Raw genomic sequence first — 18982 nt, 5'->3', positions numbered from 1 at the left:
ATTAAATTAAAATGTATTTATTATATTTTACAATAAAAAATAAATCAATACTTGAACATTGATTTAAATTGTCAGGAAAGAAGAGGAAATAATTTAAAAGATAAAAAGGTATATGTGTTTAAAAATCCTAAAATCATTTTTAAGGTTGTTTTTTTTTACTCCAAAATTGTCTTTCTGAAAGTTATAAGAAGCAAAGTAAAAAAAATAAGGAATTTATGTAAACAAGTGAAAACTAAGTCTTTCAAATATTTAATTGGATTTACAAATTCTATTTAAGTTTTGTTTCTCTTAGAATTAAAAATGTCAAGCAAAGCGAGACCAGCTTGCTAGTAAATAAATACAATTTAAAAAATAGAGGCAGCTCACTGGTAAGTGCTGCTATTTGAGCTATTTTTAGAACAGGCCAGCGGGCGACTCATCTGGTCCTTACTACCGTATTTCCTTGAATTGCCGCAGGGCATATGGTATGCGCATGCTTAGTATTACCGCCTGGTCAAACTCGTGATGTCACGAGTGACACTTCCCCTGTCATCATTTTCAAAATGGAGGAGGCTGATTTCAATACCGGTAATTTCAAATCACATAAAGGGAAGAAGATTAAGAGCTATTGAGTAGGATTTAAGGTCCAAGCTTACATCACACTCAAATTTTTACTGCATGCCTTTGGTAAGTGCCAGAGTGAGAAGAGGTTTTGAAATAATTAGCGCATGCTTACTTTTACCGCCTGGTCAAACTCGTGACGTCAGGAGTGACACTTCCCCTGTCATCATTTTCAAAATGGAGGAGGCTGATTTCAATACCGGTAATTTCAAATCACATAAAGGGAAGAAGATTAAGAGCTATTGAGTAGGATTTAAGGTCCAAGCTTACATCACACTCAAATTTTTACTGCATGCCTTTGGTAAGCGCAGGAGTGAGAAGAGGTTTTAAATTAATTAGCGCCCTGGCGGCAATTCGAGGAAATATGGTATGTACAGTACAAAATCTGTAAAATAGAAAATAAATATAAATATATAAAACAACAACAAAAAAAGTATACCATAAAGAATGGTTCTCAACCTTTTTTCAGTGATGTACCCCCTGTGAACATTTTTTTTAATTCAAGTACCCCCTAATCAGAGCAAAGCTTTTTTGGTTGAAAAAAAGAGATAAAGAAGTAAAATACAGCACTATGTCATCAGTTTCTGATTTAATAAAGTGTAAAACAGTGCAAAATATTGCTCATTTGAAGCGATCTTTCTTGAACTATTTGGACAAAAAGGTATAAAAATAACAAAAAACGTGTTGAAAAATAAACAAGTGATTCAATTATAAATAAAGATTTCTACACATAGAAGTAATCATCAACTTAAAGTGCCCTCTTTGGGGATTGTAATAGAGATCCATCTGGATTCTTCAACTTAATTCTAAACATTTCTTCACCAAAAAAATAAATCTTTAACATCAATATTTATGGAACATCTCCACAAAAAAATCTCGCTGTCAACACTGAATATTGCATTGTTGCATTTTTTCTCACAGTTTATGAACTTACATTCATATTTTGTTGAAGTATTATTCAATAAATATATTTATAAAGGATTTTTGAATTCTTGCTATTTTTAGAATATTTAAAAGAAAAATTTCACGTACCTTTTGGCATACCTTCAAGCAGGGGTGTCAAAGAAAGAAAGCCGCGGGCCAAAGTTGAACAAATTAACCTTGTAGGTGGTAGCGTGTATTGTAGTGTCCCGGAAGAGTTAGTGCTGCAAGGGTTCTGGGTATTTGTTCTGTTGTGTTACGGTACGGATGTTCTCCCGAAATGTGTTTGTCATTCTTGTTTGGTGTGGGTTCACAGTGTGGCACATATTTGTAACAGTGTTAAAGTTGTTTATACGCGAAATGTGTTTGTCATCCTTGTTTGGTGTGGGTTCACAGTGTGGCACATATTTGTAACAGCGTTAAAGTTGTTTATACGCGAAATGTGTTTGTCATCCTTGTTTGGTGTGGGTTCACAGTGTGGCACATATTTGTAACAGTGTTAAAGTAGTTTATACGACCACCCTCAAGTGTCACCTGTATGGCTGTTGACCAAGTATGTGTTGCATTCACTTATGAGTGTGTATAAGCCGCTTACATTATGAAGCTGTTTGTATGGAGGATAAGCGGACGTGAAGACAGGTTTTAAAGAACGTTAAAGGCAGTGCCTTTAAGGCACGGCCCCCAATATTGTTGTCCGGGTGGAAATCGGGAGATATTCGGGAGAATGGTTGTCCCAGGGAGATTTTCGGGAGGGGCACTGAACTTCGGAAGTCTCCCGGGAAAATCGGGAGGGTTGGCAAGTATGAATATTAGCGGTGAATGCGGTGTTACAGCGGCACCGACTCTGTATAATACCGGCAGGCCAGCTCTAATGTTAATTTGATATTGCCTTCTTTCGTCTCCGTAATATCGCTAAAATTCGCTCCATTCTGTCCACTAAAGACGCTGAGATCATTATCCATGCGTTTGTTACGTCTCGTCTCGATTACTGTAACGTATTATTTTCGGGTCTCCCCATGTCTAGCATTAAAAGATTACAGTTGGTACAAAATGCGGCTGCTAGACTTTTGACAAGAACAAGAAAGTTTGATCACATTACGCCTGTACTGTATATACCTTTATATACATATATACATACATATATACCTGTACTGTATATACCTTTATATACATATATACATACATATATACCTGTACTGTATATACCTTTATATACATATATACATACATATATACCTATACTGTATATACCTTTATATACATATATACATACATATATACCTGTACTGGCTCACCTGCACTGGCTTCCTGTGCACTTAAGATGTGACTTTAAGGTTTTACTACTTACGTATAAAATACTACACGGTCTAGCTCCATCCTATCTTGCCGATTCTATTGTACCATATGTCCCGGCAAGAAATCTGCGTTCAAAAGACTCCGGCTTATTAGTGATTCCCAAAGCCCAAAAAAAGTCTGCGGGCTATAGAGCGTTTTCCGTTCGGGCTCCAGTACTCTGGAATGCCCTCCCGGTAACAGTTCGAGATGCTACCTCAGTAGAAGCATTTATGTCTCACCTTAAAACTCATCTGTATACTCTAGCCTTTAAATAGACCTCCTTTTTAGACCAGTTGATCTGCCGCTTCTTTTCTTTCCCCTATGTCCCCCCCTCCCTTGTGGAGGGGGTCCGGTCCGATGACCATGGATGAAGTACTGGCTGTCCAGAGTCGAGACCCAAGATGGACCGCTCGTCGGGACCCAGGATGGACCGCTCGCCTGTGTATCGGTTGGGGACATCTCTACGATGCCGATCCGCCTCCGCTTGAGATGGTTTCCTGTGGACGGGACTCTCGCTGCTGTCTTGGATCCGCTTTGAACTGAACTCTCGCGTTTGTGTTGGAGCCACTATGGATTGAACTTTCACAGTATCATGTTAGACCCGCTCGACATCCATTGCTTTCGGTCCCCTAGGGGTGGGGGTTGCCCACATCTGAGGTCCTCTCCAAGGTTTCTCATAGTCAGCATTGTCACTGGCGTCCCACTGGATGTGAATTCTCCCTGCCCACTGGGTGTGAGTTTTCCTTGCCCTTTTGTGGGTTCTTCCGAGGATTTGTGCAGTCCTTTGAGACATTTGTGATTTGGGGTTATATAAATAAACATTGATTGATTGACTGATAAATAGACCTCCTTTTTAGACCAGTTGATCTGCCGCTTCTTTTCTTTTTCTCCTCTGTCCCCCCCCCCCCCTCCCTTATGGAGGGGGTCCGGTCCGATGACCATGGATGAAGTACTGGCTGTCCAGAGTTGGGACCCAGGATGGACCGCTCGTCGGGACCCAGGATGGACCGCTCGCCTGTATCGGTTGGGGACATCTCTACGCTGCTGATCCGCCTCCGCTTGAGATGGTTTCCTGTGGACGGGACTCTCGCTGCTGTCTTGGATCCGCTTTGAACTGAACTCTCGCGGCTGTGTTGGAGCCACTATGGATTGAACTTTCACAGTATCATGTTAGACCCGCTCCACATCCATTGCTTTCGGTCCCCTAGAGGGGGGGGTTGCCCACATCTGAGGTCCTCTCCAAGGTTTCTCATAGTCAGCATTGTCACTGGCGTCCCACTGGATGTGAATTCTCCCTGCCCACTGGGTGTGAGTTTTCCTTGCCCTTTTGTGGGTTCTTCCGAGGATTTGTGCAGTCCTTTGAGACGTTTGTGATTTGGGGCTATATAAATAAACATTGATTGATTGATTGATTGATTGACATGGCGAGCCAAATTTGTCCCGCGGGCCAGAGTTTGACACCCGTGCGTTTAAGTATCCCCAGAGGTACGCGTATCCCCATTTGAGAACCACTGCCATAAAGAAAGGGGCTCCAGGAGCCAGTCCGGCTCCACTCCGGGTTGCCTACCCGCTCCAGGAGCTCCCTGAGCCGGGCCAGGTTTTCCGTGCAGCCGCGGCGCTAGAGTCCCAGTCTGTAATAGAATAGCCGATGTAATTTGACACTTCAACTTACTGCGCTCCGCCGGAGTCTATCCACTATACTCGCTCGTTGACGTTGAGCCGTTCGCGGGGGAACCATATTTAAAAACAACAAGAGGCGACAATTCGCGAGGACTTTCTCCGCTTCTCCCCCCCCCAAGCCGGTGAGTAGCCGCGAACTTAACCGTCGGTCGCGACCATCGAGGCGGCGGAGACGCTGGCTGGTCTCGGTGAGGTTTTTTTTTTTTTTTTGTCTTGTTTTGTCCTCCAGACTTGGGCTCGGATTGTTTCCGACCTCCAACAATAGACGGAGTGACCGCTCAGAACCGGCAAGAAACGGTTCTGAGCTGGAGGTGTTTAAAAAAAAAAAAAAAAAAAAAATTACGCTCGCTTACCAGCGGGGTCTGAGCTACTCGCTGCCCCGGGGAGGAGGGCATTTTTTCGGGTACTGTGGCGTTTGAGCTCCGGGCTTGCATCCGGCGTGGAGAATGAATCACGCCGCCGCGCGTGCATCATCTCCCGGGCACCCTTTTAACCTCCACAAAGCACATCTTCCATATTGTTTCTTTTTTGAATTGTGATGCATGTCTGCTGCAATAATGCACCGGGGGAAAAAAATAACAAAAAACATCAATATTTGCACAATATTTTTTATATTAATATTTATATCACAACTTGGCGTCACATGCATTAGTTCTGCTGATGCATTATAAGGTGATTTCTTAGTGTTATTGCTGTGTCAATAAGGTGGTGCAGAGCTGAGCATGTGTCAAGCATGCTGAAGCTACAAAAGGTGTGTGCAACTGGAACTGCTTTCAAGTCCCTTTTTCTGCAGGTTACAAACATCTGCAGAGATTTGTTATGATGCTGCACCCACAGCCTGTTGTGATAAGAGGGGTTGGTGATGTATACAATGCTTGTTTACACATGTGTCATGTCACCCAGTGGTTGCCGCCCCTTCTGATATCTGCACCTGGACCCCCTCCTCCATCCAGACCCGCTTTCATTACACAGTTCAACTTGCAGCGGCGTCATTATGATAATACATGAGAGGATGGTGTCACACAGAAAAGGGGGTACCCCCCCCCTCCCTCAAGCCTTCTTGGGAGGGCCCCCCCGAGGTTGTGGTTCTCCTGAGTGGACGACGGGAGCGGACCCCGTCGGGGTCGACCTTCTATTGGAGTGTTGGATGTGGAAACACCCGCAAGTCCCAACAAAAGGCACATTGACGAGCAGATCTGCAACGCAGCACGTGTGCCCCGTCTGGTCGGGGGGACTGTTCATTAACATTCTGCTTGCTTAGCGCCGTAAGAAAACACTTTAGGAAATGATGGGAAAAGTCCGTCCTGGGGTCAAACTGTGGTAACCGTACAATGTTTTAAGCGCGTCTTTAAAGGCCTACTGAAATGAGATTTTCTTATTTAAACGGGGATAGCAGGTCCATTCTATGTGTCATACTTGATCATTTCGCGATATTGCCGTATTTTTGCTGATAGGATTTAGTAGAGAACATCCACGATAAAGTTCGCAACTTTTGCTTGCTAAAAGAAAAGCCCTGCCTCTACCGGAAGTAGCAGACGATGACGTCACATGTTTGATGGCTCCTCACATATTCACATTGATTTTAATGGGAGCCTCCAACAAAAGCAGCTATTCGGACCGAGAAAACGACAATATCCCCATTAATTTGAGCGAGGATGAAAGATTCGTGTTTGAGGATATTGATAGCGACGGACTAGGAAAAAAAAAAAAAAAGTTAAAAAAAAAACACAATTGCGCTGGGACGGATTCCGATGCTTTTAAACACATTTACTAGGATAATTCTGGGAAATCCCTTATCTTTCTATTGTGTTGCTAGTGTTTTAGTGAGTTTAACAGTACCTGGGCGGCATAGCTCGGTTGGTAGAGTGGCCGTGTCAGCAACTTGAGGGTTGCAGGTTCGATTCCCGCTTGTGCCACCCTAGTTACTGCCGTTGTGTCCTTGGGCAAGACACTTTACCCACCTGCTCCCAGTGCCACCCACACTGGTTTAAATGTAACTTAGATATTGGGTGTCACTATGTAAAGCGCTTTGAGTCACTTGAGAAAAGCGCTATACAAATATACTTCACTTCACTTCACTGTGTTGACGCCAATTTCTCAGGGAAGTCGACGGCAGCTTCATGGACGGCACAAGCTCAGCTTTTCTCCGTCCGGTAAGAAGCGACTTTTTAACCACAATTTTCTCACCGAAACCTGCTGGTTGACATTTGGTCTGGATTCATGTTCTCTTGACCGCGCTCTGATCCATAGTAAATTTTCACCTCCGGGAATTTTAAACAAGGAATCACCGTGTGTTTGTGTGGCTAAAGACTAAAGCTTCCCAACTTCATCTTTCTACTTTGACTTCTCCAATATTAATTGAACAAATTGCAAAAGATTCAGCAACACAGATCTACAAAATACTGTATAATTATGCGGTTAAAGCAGACGACTTTTAGCTGTGTGTGTGTGCAGCGCTCATACTTTCTAAAAACGCGTGATGTCTTGCGTACACATCATCATTACACGACGTTTTCAAGACAAAACTCCCTGGAATTTTAAAATTGTAATTTCGTAAACTAAAAAGACCGTATTGGCATGTGTTGCAATGTTAATATTTCATTTTTGATATATAAACTATCAGACTGCGTGGTCGGTAGTAGTGGGTTTCAGTAGGCCTTTAAAGGCCTACTGAAATGAGATTTTCTTATTTAAACGGGGATAGCAGGTCCATTTTATGTGTCATACTTGATAATTTCGCGATATTGCCATATTTTTGCTGAAAGGATTTAGTAGAGAACATCCACGATAAAGTTCGCAACTTTTGCTTGCTAAAAGAAAAGCCCTGCCTCTACCGGAATCGCAGACGATGACGTCACATGTTTGATGGCTCCTCACATATTCACATTGTTTTTAATGGGAGCCTCCAACAAAAGCAGCTATTCGGACCGAGAAAACGACAATATCCCCATTAATTTGAGCGAGGATGAAAGATTCGTGTTTGAGGATATTGATAGCGACGGACTAGGAAAAAAAAAAAAAAAGTTAAAAAAAAAACACAATTGCGCTGGGACGGATTCCGATGCTTTTAAACACATTTACTAGGATAATTCTGGGAAATCCCTTATCTTTCTATTGTGTTGCTAGTGTTTTAGTGAGTTTAACAGTACCTGGGCGGCATAGCTCGGTTGGTAGAGTGGCCGTGTCAGCAACTTGAGGGTTGCAGGTTCGATTCCCGCTTGTGCCACCCTAGTTACTGCCGTTGTGTCCTTGGGCAAGACACTTTACCCACCTGCTCCCAGTGCCACCCACACTGGTTTAAATGTAACTTAGATATTGGGTTTCACTATGTAAAGCGCTTTGAGTCACTTGAGAAAAGCGCTATACAAATATACTTCACTTCACTTCACTGTGTTGACGCCAATTTCTCAGGGAAGTCGACGGCAGCTTCATGGACGGCACAAGCTCAGCTTTTCTCCGTCCGGTAAGAAGCGACTTTTTAACCACAATTTTCTCACCGAAACCTGCTGGTTGACATTTGGTCTGGATTCATGTTCTCTTGACCGCGCTCTGATCCATAGTAAATTTTCACCTCCGGGAATTTTAAACAAGGAATCACCGTGTGTTTGTGTGGCTAAAGACTAAAGCTTCCCAACTTCATCTTTCTACTTTGACTTCTCCAATATTAATTGAACAAATTGCAAAAGATTCAGCAACACAGATCTACAAAATACTGTATAATTATGCGGTTAAAGCAGACGACTTTTAGCTGTGTGTGTGTGCAGCGCTCATACTTTCTAAAAACGCGTGACGTCTTGCGTACACATCATCATTACACGACGTTTTCAAGACAAAACTCCCTGGGAATTTAAAATTGTAATTTAGTAAACTAAAAAGGCCGTATTGGCATGTGTTGCAATGTTAGTATTTCATTATTGATATATAAACTATCAGACTGCGTGGTGGGTAGTAGTGGCTTTCAGTAGGCCTTCAAAGGCCTACTGAAATGAGATTTTCTTATTTAAACGGGGATAGCAGGTCCATTTTATGTGTCATACTTGATAATTTCGCGATATTGCCATATTTTTGCTGAAAGGATTTAGTAGAGAACATCCACGATAAAGTTCGCAACTGGAGAAAAGCCCTGCCTCTACCGGAATCGCAGACGATGACGTCACATGTTTGATGGCTCCTCACATATTCACATTGATTTTAATGGGAGCCTCCAACAAAAGCAGCTATTCGGACCGAGAAAACGACAATATCCCCATTAATTTGAGCGAGGATGAAAGATTCGTGTTTGAGGATATTGATAGCGACGGACTAGGAAAAAAAAAAAAAAAAGTTAAAAAAAAAACACAATTGCGCTGGGACGGATTCTGATGTTTTTAGACACATTTACTAGGATAATTCTGGGAAATCCCTTACCTTTCTAATGTGTTGCTAGTGTTTTAGTGAGTTTTAACAGTACCTGATAGTCGGAGGTGTGTGTCCACGGGTGTGTTGACGCGCAGTGTCTCAGGGAAGTCGACGGCAGTTTTATGGGCGGCACAAGCTCAGCTGATCTCCGGTAAGAAGCGACTTTTTACCACAATTTTCTCACCGAAACCTGCTGGTTGACATTCGGTCGGGATCCATGTTCGTTGTGATCCATAGTAAAGTTTCACCTCCGTGAATTTTAAACAATGAATCACCGTGTGTTTGTGTGGCTAAAGGTTTTAGCTTCCCAACTCCATCTTTCTACTTTGACTTCTCCAGTATTAATTGAAAAAATTGCAAAGGATTCAGCAACATAGATGTCCAAAATGCTGTGTAATTATGAGGTTAAAGCAGACGACTTTTAGCTGTGTGTGTGTGCAGCGCTCATACTTTCTAAAAACGCGTGACGTCTTGCGTACACGTCATCATTACACGACGTTTTCAAGACAAAACTCCCTGGAAATTTAAAATTGTAATTTAGTAAACTAAAAAGGCCGTATTGGCATGTGTTGCAATGTTAATATTTCATCATTGATATATAAACTATCAGACTGCGTGGTGGGTAGTAGTGGCTTTCAGTAGGCCTTTAAAGGCCTACTGAAATGAGATTTTCTTATTTAAACGGGGATAGCAGGTCCATTTTATGTGTCATACTTGATCATTTCGCGATATTGCCATATTTTTGCTGAAAGGATTTAGTAGAGAACATCCACGATAAAGTTCGCAACTTTTGCTTGCTAAAAGAAAAGCCCTGCCTCTACCGGAATCGCAGACGATGACGTCACATGTTTGATGGCTCCTCACATATTCACATTGATTTTAATGGGAGCCTCCAACAAAAGCAGCTATTCGGACCGAGAAAACGACAATATCCCCATTAATTTGAGCGAGGATGAAAGATTTGTGTTTGAGGATATTGATAGCGACGGACTAGGAAAAAAAAAAAAAAGTTAAAAAAAAAACACGATTGCGCTGGGACGGATTCTGATGTTTTTAGACACATTTACTAGGATAATTCTGGGAAATCCCTTACCTTTCTAATGTGTTGCTAGTGTTTTAGTGAGTTTTAACAGTACCTGATAGTCGGAGGTGTGTGTCCACGGGTGTGTTGACGCGCAGTGTCTCAGGGAAGTCGACGGCAGTTTTATGGGCGGCACAAGCTCAGCTGATCTCCGGTAAGAAGCGACTTTTTACCACAATTTTCTCACCGAAACCTGCTGGTTGACATTCGGTCGGGATCCATGTTCGTTGTGATCCATAGTAAAGTTTCACCTCCGTGAATTTTAAACAATGAATCACCGTGTGTTTGTGTGGCTAAAGGCTAAAGCTTCCCAACTCCATTGTTCTACTTTGACTTCTCCAATATTAATTGAAAAAATTGCAAAGGATTCAGCAACATAGATGTCCAAAATGCTGTGTAATTATGAGGTTAAAGCAGACGACTTTTAGCTGTGTGTGTGTGCAGCGCTTATATTTCCTAACAGCCCGTGATGTCAAGGCTACACGTCATCATTACGCGACGTTTTCAAGAAGAAACTCCCGGAAATTTAAAATAGCAATTTAGTAAACTAAAAAGGCCGTATTGGCATGTGTTGCAATGTTAATATTTCATTTATAATATTTGAATATTTTATAATATTTTATAATATAATAATATTTTAAAGGCCTACTGAAAGCCACTACTACCGACCACACAGTCTGATAGTTTATATATCAATGATGAAATATTAACATTGCAACACATGCCAATACGGCCTTTTTAGTTTACTAAATTGCAATTTTAAATTTCCCGCAAAGTGTCCTGTTGAAAACGTCGCGGTATGATGACGCGTGCGTTTGATGTCACCAGTTGTAGCGGACATTTTTTTCCAGCCCGATCCAAGCTATAAGTAGTCTGCTTCAATCGCATAATTACATAGTATTCTGGACATCTGTGTTGCTGAATTGTTTGTAATTTGTTCAAATAATAATGGAGACGTCAAAGAAGAAAGATGTAGGTGAGAAGCGGCGTATTGCAGCTGCCTTTAGCAACACAAACAATGTTTCCTTGTTTAAAATTCCCAAAGGTGAAGCTTAACTATGGAAGAGAGTTGTCAAGTGAACATGGTTCCCGACCACATGTCAACCGGCAGGTTTGTGTGAGAAAATTGTGGTAATAAGTCGGCTCTTACCGTAGTTATGAGCGGAGCTTGCGTCCTCCTGCAGCTGCGTGGCCTCCCTCAGAAACACTGGCGGTCACCACACCCCTCCGACTTTCAGGTACCATATAATCTCACTAAAACCCTGGTAACAGAATAAGCAGAAAAGGGATTTTCCAGAACTATCCTAGTAAATGTGTCTAATAACATCTGAATCGCTCCCACTGCCCTCGCCTTTTTAAAATTTTTTAACTTTTATTTTATTATTGTTATTTTCACTCTCACTATCCTCATCCACGAATCTTTCATCTTCGCTCAAATTAATGGGGAAATTTTGGCTTTCTCGGTCCCAGTCGCTCTCGCTGCTGGTGTCCATGATTGTAAACAATGTGAGGATGTGAGGAGCTCTACAACCAGTGACATCACGCGCACGTCGTCTGCTACTTCCGGTACAGGGAAGGCTTTTTTATTAGCGACCAAAAGTTGCGAACTTTATCGTCGACGTTCTCTACTAAATCCTTTCAGCAAAAATATGACAATATCGCGAAATGATCAAGTATGACACATAGAATGGACCTGCTATTCCCGTTTAAATAAGAACATCTAATTTCAGTCGGCCTTTAACTGTCCAGGAAGTGGCATTATTTTTCTTATTGTTGCTGAAGCCATATTGTACTGAGCAGCCTGCACGGAGATACATGTAGCAAACAACTGGTTCCTTTCTAGTATGCATAAGCCGACTAAAAAACATGCGGCGTCGGTGCTTATTGTAACTTATTTAGCCATCTTTCTTTTGTACTGAGCAGCCTGCGCAGACAGAATGATAACATTTTGGACATTGCTTCTGGTGACATGCATGTGCATCATCAATGGTTGGTTTACGTCTTGTCGCTGAAGCCATATTGTACTGAGCAGCCTGGGCGGACGTGTGACAATTTTCAGCATTCCTTCTGGAGGCATGTGCCTGCAGGGCATAATTATTACTATTTAATATTTACATATTGTCGTCAAATTGTTGACTTACTGCACGTATTCTACTGTATTCCTTACGATTGTTGTGTGTAACAATTTTCAGCGTTCCTTATTATTATTATTACATCCATCCATCCGTTCTCTACCGCTTGTCCCATATTATTTACATATTGTCGTCAAATTGTTGAATTACGTATTCTACTGTATTCCTTATGATTATTGTAAACTTATGGCTTATTCAGCCATATTGTACTGAGTAGCCCGGCAAACAGGTGTGACAATTTCCGGCGTTCCTTCTGCAGGTATGCGCCTGCAGGGCTTAATTATTATTTACATATCGTCGTCATATTGTCGACTTACGTATTCTACTGTATTCCTTACGATTATAGAAAAATTGTTGGCTTATTCAGCCATATTGTACTGAGCAGCCTGGGCAGACGTGCAATAATTTTCAGCGTTTCCTTCTGGAGGCACGTGCCTGCAGGTCATAATTATTATTATTATTTTCATACTGTCGTCAAATTGTCGACTTACGTATTCTACTGTTTTCCTCACGATTATTGTAAAATTGTTGGCTATTTTAGCCATATTGTACTGAGCAGCCTGGGCAGACGTGCAATAATTTTCAGCGCTTCCTTCTGCAGGCACGTGCCTGCAGGGCATAATTATTATTATTATTATTTGCACATTGTCGTCAAATTGTCGACTTACGTATTCTACTGTATTCCTTACGATTATTGTAAAAATTGTTGGCTTATTCAGCCATATTGTACTGAGCAGCCTGGGCAGACGTGCAATAATTTTCAGCGTTCCTTCTGCAGGCACGTGCCTGCAGGGCAAAATTAGTATTATTATTTACATATTGTCGTCAAATTTGTCGACTTACGTTTTTCTACTGTATTCCTTACGATTATTGTAAAATTGTTGGCTAATTTAGCCATATTGTACTGAGCAGCCCGAGCAGACGTGCAATAATTTTCAGCGCTCCTTCTGCAGGCACGTGCCTGCAGGGCATAATTATTATTATTATTTTCATATTGTCGTCAAATTGTGGACTTACGTATTCTACTGTATTCCATACAATTATTGTAAAATTGTTGGCTAATTCAGCCATATTGTACTGAGCAGCCTGAGCAGACGTGCAATAAGTTTGAGCGTTCCTTCTGCAGGCATGTGCCTGCAGGGCATAATTATTATTATTATTATTTGCATATTGTCGTCAAATTGTCGACTTACGTATTCTTTCTACTGTATTCCTTACGATTATTGTAAAATTGTTGGCTATCTTAGCCATATTGTACTGAGCAGCCCGAGCAGACGTGCAATAATTTTCAGCGCTCCTTCTGCAGGCACGTACCTGCAGGGCATAATTATTATTATTATTTTCATATTGTCGTCAAATTGTGGACTTACGTATTCTACTGTATTCCATACAATTATTGTAAAATTGTTGGCTAATTCAGCCATATTGTACTGAGCAGCCTGAGCAGACGTGCAATAATTTTTAGCGTTCCTTCTGCAGGCATGTGCCTGCAGGGCAAAATTATTATTATTATTTACATATTGTCGTCAAATGTCGACTTACGTTTTCTACTGTATTCCTTACGATTATTGTAAAATTTTTGGCTAATTTAGCCATATTGTACTGAGCAGCCTGAGCAGACGTGCAATAATTTTTAGCGTTCCTTCTGCAGGCATGTGCCTGCAGGGCAATAATTATTATTATTATTATTTGCATATTGTCGTCAAATTGTCGACTTACGTATTTCTACTGTATTCCTTACGATTATTGTAAAATTGTTGGCTTATTCAGCCATATTGTACAGGGCAGACGTGTAACAATTTTCAGCGTTCCTTCTGGAGGCACGTGCCTGCATGGCATAATTATTATTATTATTTTCATACTGTCGTCAAATTGCCGACTTACGTATTCTACTGTTTTCCTTACGATTATTGTAAAATTGTTGGCTATTTTAGCCATATTGTACTGAGCAGCCCGAGCAGACGTGCAATAATTTTCAGCGCTCCTTCTGCAGGCACGTACCTGCAGGGCATAATTATTATTATTATTTTCATATTGTCGTCAATTGTGGACTTACGTATTCTACTGTATTCCATACAATTATTGTAAAATTGTTGGCTAATTCAGCCATATTGTACTGAGGCAGACGTGCAATAAGTTTCAGCGTTCCTTCTGTAGGCATAATTATTATTATTATTATTATTATTATTTACACATTGTCGTCAAATTGTTGACTTACGCATTCTTCTGTATTCCTTACGATTATTGTAAAATTGTTGGCTTATTCAGCCATATTGTACAGGGCAGACGTGTAAAAAATTTCAGCGTTCCTTCTGGAGGCATGTGCCTGCAGGACATAATTATTATTATTATTTACATGGTGTTGTCAAATTGTCGACTTACGTATTCTACTGTTTTCCTTACGATTATTGTAAAATTGTTGGCTATTTTAGCCATATTGTACTGAGCAGACGTGCAATAAGTTTCAGCGTTCCTTCTGTAGGCATAATTATTATTATTATTATTATTTACACATTGTCGTCAAATTGTTGACTTACGCATTCTACTGTATTCCTTACGATTATTGTAAAATTGTTGGCTTATTCAGCCATATTGTACAGGGCAGACGTGTAACAATTTTCAGCGTTCCTTCTGCAGGCACGTACCTGCAGGGCATAATTATTATTATTATTTTTCATATTGTCGTCAATTGTGGACTTACGTATTCTACTGTATTCCATACAATTATTGTAAAATTGTTGGCTAATTCAGCCATATTGTACTGAGCAGACGTGCAATAAGTTTCAGCGTTCCTTCTGTAGGCATAATTATTATTATTATTATTTTCATATTGTCGTCAAATTGTTGACTTACGCATTCTACTGTATTCCTTACGATATTGTAAAATTGTTGGCTTATTCAGCCATATTGTACAGGGCAGACGTGTAACAATTTTCAGCGTTCCTTCTGGAGGCACGTGCCTGCAGGACATAATTATTATTATTTACATGGCGTTGTCAAATTGTCGACTTACGTATTCTCCTGTATTCCTTACGATTATTGTAAAATTGTTGGCTTATTCAGCATATTGTACAGGGCAGACGTGTAACAATTTTCAGCGCTCCTTCTGGAGGCACGTACCTGCAGGGCATAATTAATATTATTATTTTCATATTGTCGTCAAATTGTGGACTTAGTATTCTACTGTATTCCATACAATTATTGTAAAATTGTTGGCTAATTCAGCCATATTGTACTGAGCAGACGTGCAATAAGTTTCAGCGTTCCTTCTGTAGGCATAATTATTATTATTATTATTTTCATATTGTCGTCAATTGTTGACTTACGCATTCTACTGTATTCCTTACGATTATTGTAAAATTGTTGGCTTATTCAGCCATATTGTACAGGGCAGACGTTGTAACAATTTTCAGCGTTCCTTCTGGAGGCACGTGCCTGCAGGACATAATTATTATTATTTACATGGCGTTGTCAAATTGTCGACTTACGTATTCTCCTGTATTCCTTACGATTATTGTAAAATTGTTGGCTTATTCAGCCGTATTGTACTGAGCAGCCTGGACAGACATTGGGTTACCGGTCTGCGTCAGTATCATCAAAAATGGTCAAATCGCAGCAAAAATTCAAATGGAAGGCTTGTGTAGTTTGATTTTTTTTTTTGTTTGAACCTGAGCTGAAGTCTCTCGATATTGGACAGATGTCTTGCGATGGCGATTTTGATGTCTGCGATTGTACTTTTCAGTTCCAAATTTTACAACTATTATTTCTGGCTATTGTTTTGGAGGCCACATATCCAGAAAGCTGAAGATCCCTTCTCTATTATTCTTATTTTGTGTACTCCAGAGAACCAGCGTGGTTAGTAGACATTTGATTTTGGTCTATTTATTTTGTCAGAGTTATAGGAGCGCTTTGCTGTTTTTAAGGTCCTTTCCGCAGAAAAGCTAAGATCATCTCTATTAGAGCCCTCTAGTGTTTTTGTTGCAAAAATGTGAGTCTTCCAAGTTTTTTGAAATGAACTCACTGGCCAACAGTTGAATAACCCCCAAATGGTGAAAAAGAGAGGACCTTGTGGAACACCACTAGTATAACTAAAGAGGTTTCACAAACCACTAAATCTGAAATAAACAAGCCAATGCAGAACCTTAGGTGCATAAATTATATTACAAAATAAAACAAATTGCTGAGAAGTAGAGGACTTAAAGAGGTGCTCTGTGGAACACCAAATAAGACCCAGGGTTAAAATGTCAATGTAAGGATCTGCCAATGTGTTTTCAGTGGTCCAAGTTATTTTATACAACATGAACACATTAGTGTTTTTAAGAATTTGCTACAAAAAATGTTTGTTTCCGAAGTTTGGAACTCGAGGTGCTGATATGGTGTCATTTCCGTGCCAGTTTTGACCCCCAGGCCGCCTGTTGAACCGCCCTGATTTAGGGAGTCCAATTGTTGACTTTTTTGCGTATTGTTTTTCCACATTTTGTTATTTACAGCCTTATTCCACTCTAGCCTTTAAATAGACTCCCTTTTTAGACCAGTTGATCTGCTGTTTCTTTTCTTTTTCTTCTATGTCCCACTCTCCCTTGTGGAGGGGGTCCGGTCCGATCCGGTGGCCATGTACTGCTTGCCTGTGTATCGGCTGGGGACATCTCTGCGCTGCTGATCCGCCTCCGCTTGGGATGGTTTCCTGCTGGCTCCGCTGTGAACGGGACTCTCGCTGCTGTGTTGGATCCGCTTTGGACTGGACTCTCGCGACTGTGTTGGATCCATTGTGGATTGAACTTTCACAGTATCATGTTAGACCCGCTCGACATCCATTGCTTTCCTCCTCTCCAAGGTTCTCATAGTCATTATTGTCACCGACGTCCCACTGGGTGTGAGTTTTCCTTGCCCTTATGTGGGCCTACCGAGGATGTCGTAGTGGTTTGTGCAGCCCTTTGAGACACTAGTGATTTAGGGCTATATAAGTAAACATTGATTGATTGATTGATTGATATTCCAAAACACATAATATACTGATTATAATGATAAATACATTCATTTTTGTCCTCAAAATTCTACAGACAATACCCAATAATGACAATGTGAAAATGTTTTTATTTTTACAAATGCATTAGAAATAAAAAAACACCAACAACACAATTATTTAATTATTTATAGCCTTTGCTCAAAACTTTGTTGATGCACCTAATAATAATAATAATAATAATGGATTAGATTTATATCGCGCTTTTCTATTGTTAGATAATCAAAGCCCTCACAGAGAAGTGGGAACCCATCATTCATTCACACCTGGTGGTGGTAAGCTACATCTGTAGCCACAGCTGCCCTGGGGTAGACTGACGGAAGCGTGGCTGCCAGTTTTGCGCCTACGGCCCCTCCGACCACCACCAATCATTCATTCACCAGTGTGAGCGGCACCGGGGGCAAGGGTGAAGTGTCCTGCCCAAGGACACAACGGCAGCGATTTGGATGTCAATAGGTGAGAAGCGAACCTGCAACCCTCAGGTTTCTGGCACGGCCGCTCTACCCACTACGCCATGCCGCCCCACCTTTGTCGAAAATTACATTTTCAAGGCTTTTTGAATATGATGCCACAAGCTTGCCCATTCCTCTTTGCCACACTTCCAAAGCGCCATCAAGTGGGATTGGAAGTGGTGGTTTTCATCCAGGATGTCTCCGTACATTTCTGCATTCATTTTTCCCTCTATCCTGGCGAGTCTTCTGTTCCTGCCACCACCATGCTTCACTGTAGGGATGGTATTGGCCTGGTGAGAGAATTTTGTTTCTCATGATCTGAGAGTCTTTGAAGTCCATTTTGGCCAACTTTTTTTTACTAAGAAATGGGTTCCGTCTGGCCACTCCACCATAAAGGCCAGATTGGTGGTTTGCTGCAGGGACGGTTGTCCTTCTGGAAAGTTCTCCTCTCTCCATAGAGGAATGCTGTAGGTCTGACAGAGTGACCGTTGGGTTCTTGGTCACCTCCCCGACTAGACTAAGATGAATGCAGCAATGTACAGAGACATCCTGGGTGAAAACCAATAGCTCAATTGGTAGAGTGGCCGTGCCAGCAACTTGAGAGTTCCAGGTTCGATCCCTGCTTCTGCCATCCCAGTCACTGCCGCTGTGTCCTTGGGCAAGACACTTTACCCACCTGCTCCCAGTGCCACCCACACTGGTTTAAATGTAACTTAGATATTGGGTTTCACTATGTAAAGCGCTTTGAGTCACTAGAGAAAAGTGCTATATAAATATAATTCACTTCACTAACCTGATGGAGCTTGAGAGCTGCTGCAAGGAGGAATGAGAGAAACTGCCCAAAGATAGGTGTGCCCAGCTTGTGGCCTCATACTCAAGAAGGTGCATCAACAGAGTATTGAGCAAAAGGCTTTGAATACATATTTTTATGATTAGTAAAAGTGCAAAATTAAAAAAAAAAAAACTTTTCACATTGTTATTATGGGGTATTACCTGTAGAATTTTGAGGACAACAATTAATTTATTACATCTTGGAATAAGGCTGTAACATACCAAAATGTAGAAACAGTGAAGTGCTGTGAATGCTTTCGGGCTGCACTCTGTACATTGCTGCATTCATCTTTCCCTCTATCCCAGGGGTCACCAACCTTTTTGAAACCAAGAGCTACTTCTTGGGTACTGATTAATGCAAAGGGCTGCCAGTTTGATACACAAATAAATTGCCAGAAATAGCCAATTTGCTCAATTTACCTTTAATAAATAAATCTATATATACATGTAAAAAAATGGGTATTTTTGTCCGTCATTTCGTCGTACATTTTTTTTCCTTTTACGGAAGGTTTTTTGTAGAGAATAAATG

The 18982-nt window shown here is 41.1% G+C and overlaps 1 protein-coding gene across 4 annotated transcripts in view; it reads left to right on the top strand.

Annotated features, from left to right (window-relative positions):
- Positions 1–4501: 4501 nt before the first annotated feature.
- LOC133558400 (zinc finger MIZ domain-containing protein 1-like) overlaps positions 4502–18982 on the top strand; it is a 322168-nt gene continuing 307687 nt past the window's right edge. For all 4 annotated transcript variants that reach the window (XM_061909765.1, XM_061909764.1, XM_061909763.1 and 1 more), the window contains exon 1: positions 4502–4658. The gene's annotated coding sequence lies outside the window, so the exon portion shown is untranslated. The remainder of the gene's footprint in view (positions 4659–18982) is intronic.

The sequence above is a fragment of the Nerophis ophidion genome, linkage group LG08 (genome assembly GCF_033978795.1).
Source record: "Nerophis ophidion isolate RoL-2023_Sa linkage group LG08, RoL_Noph_v1.0, whole genome shotgun sequence".
Classification (NCBI taxonomy): domain Eukaryota; kingdom Metazoa; phylum Chordata; class Actinopteri; order Syngnathiformes; family Syngnathidae; genus Nerophis; species Nerophis ophidion.
The sequence above is the reverse complement of the archived record's forward strand: the minus strand, read 5'-3'. Positions and strand labels throughout refer to the sequence as shown.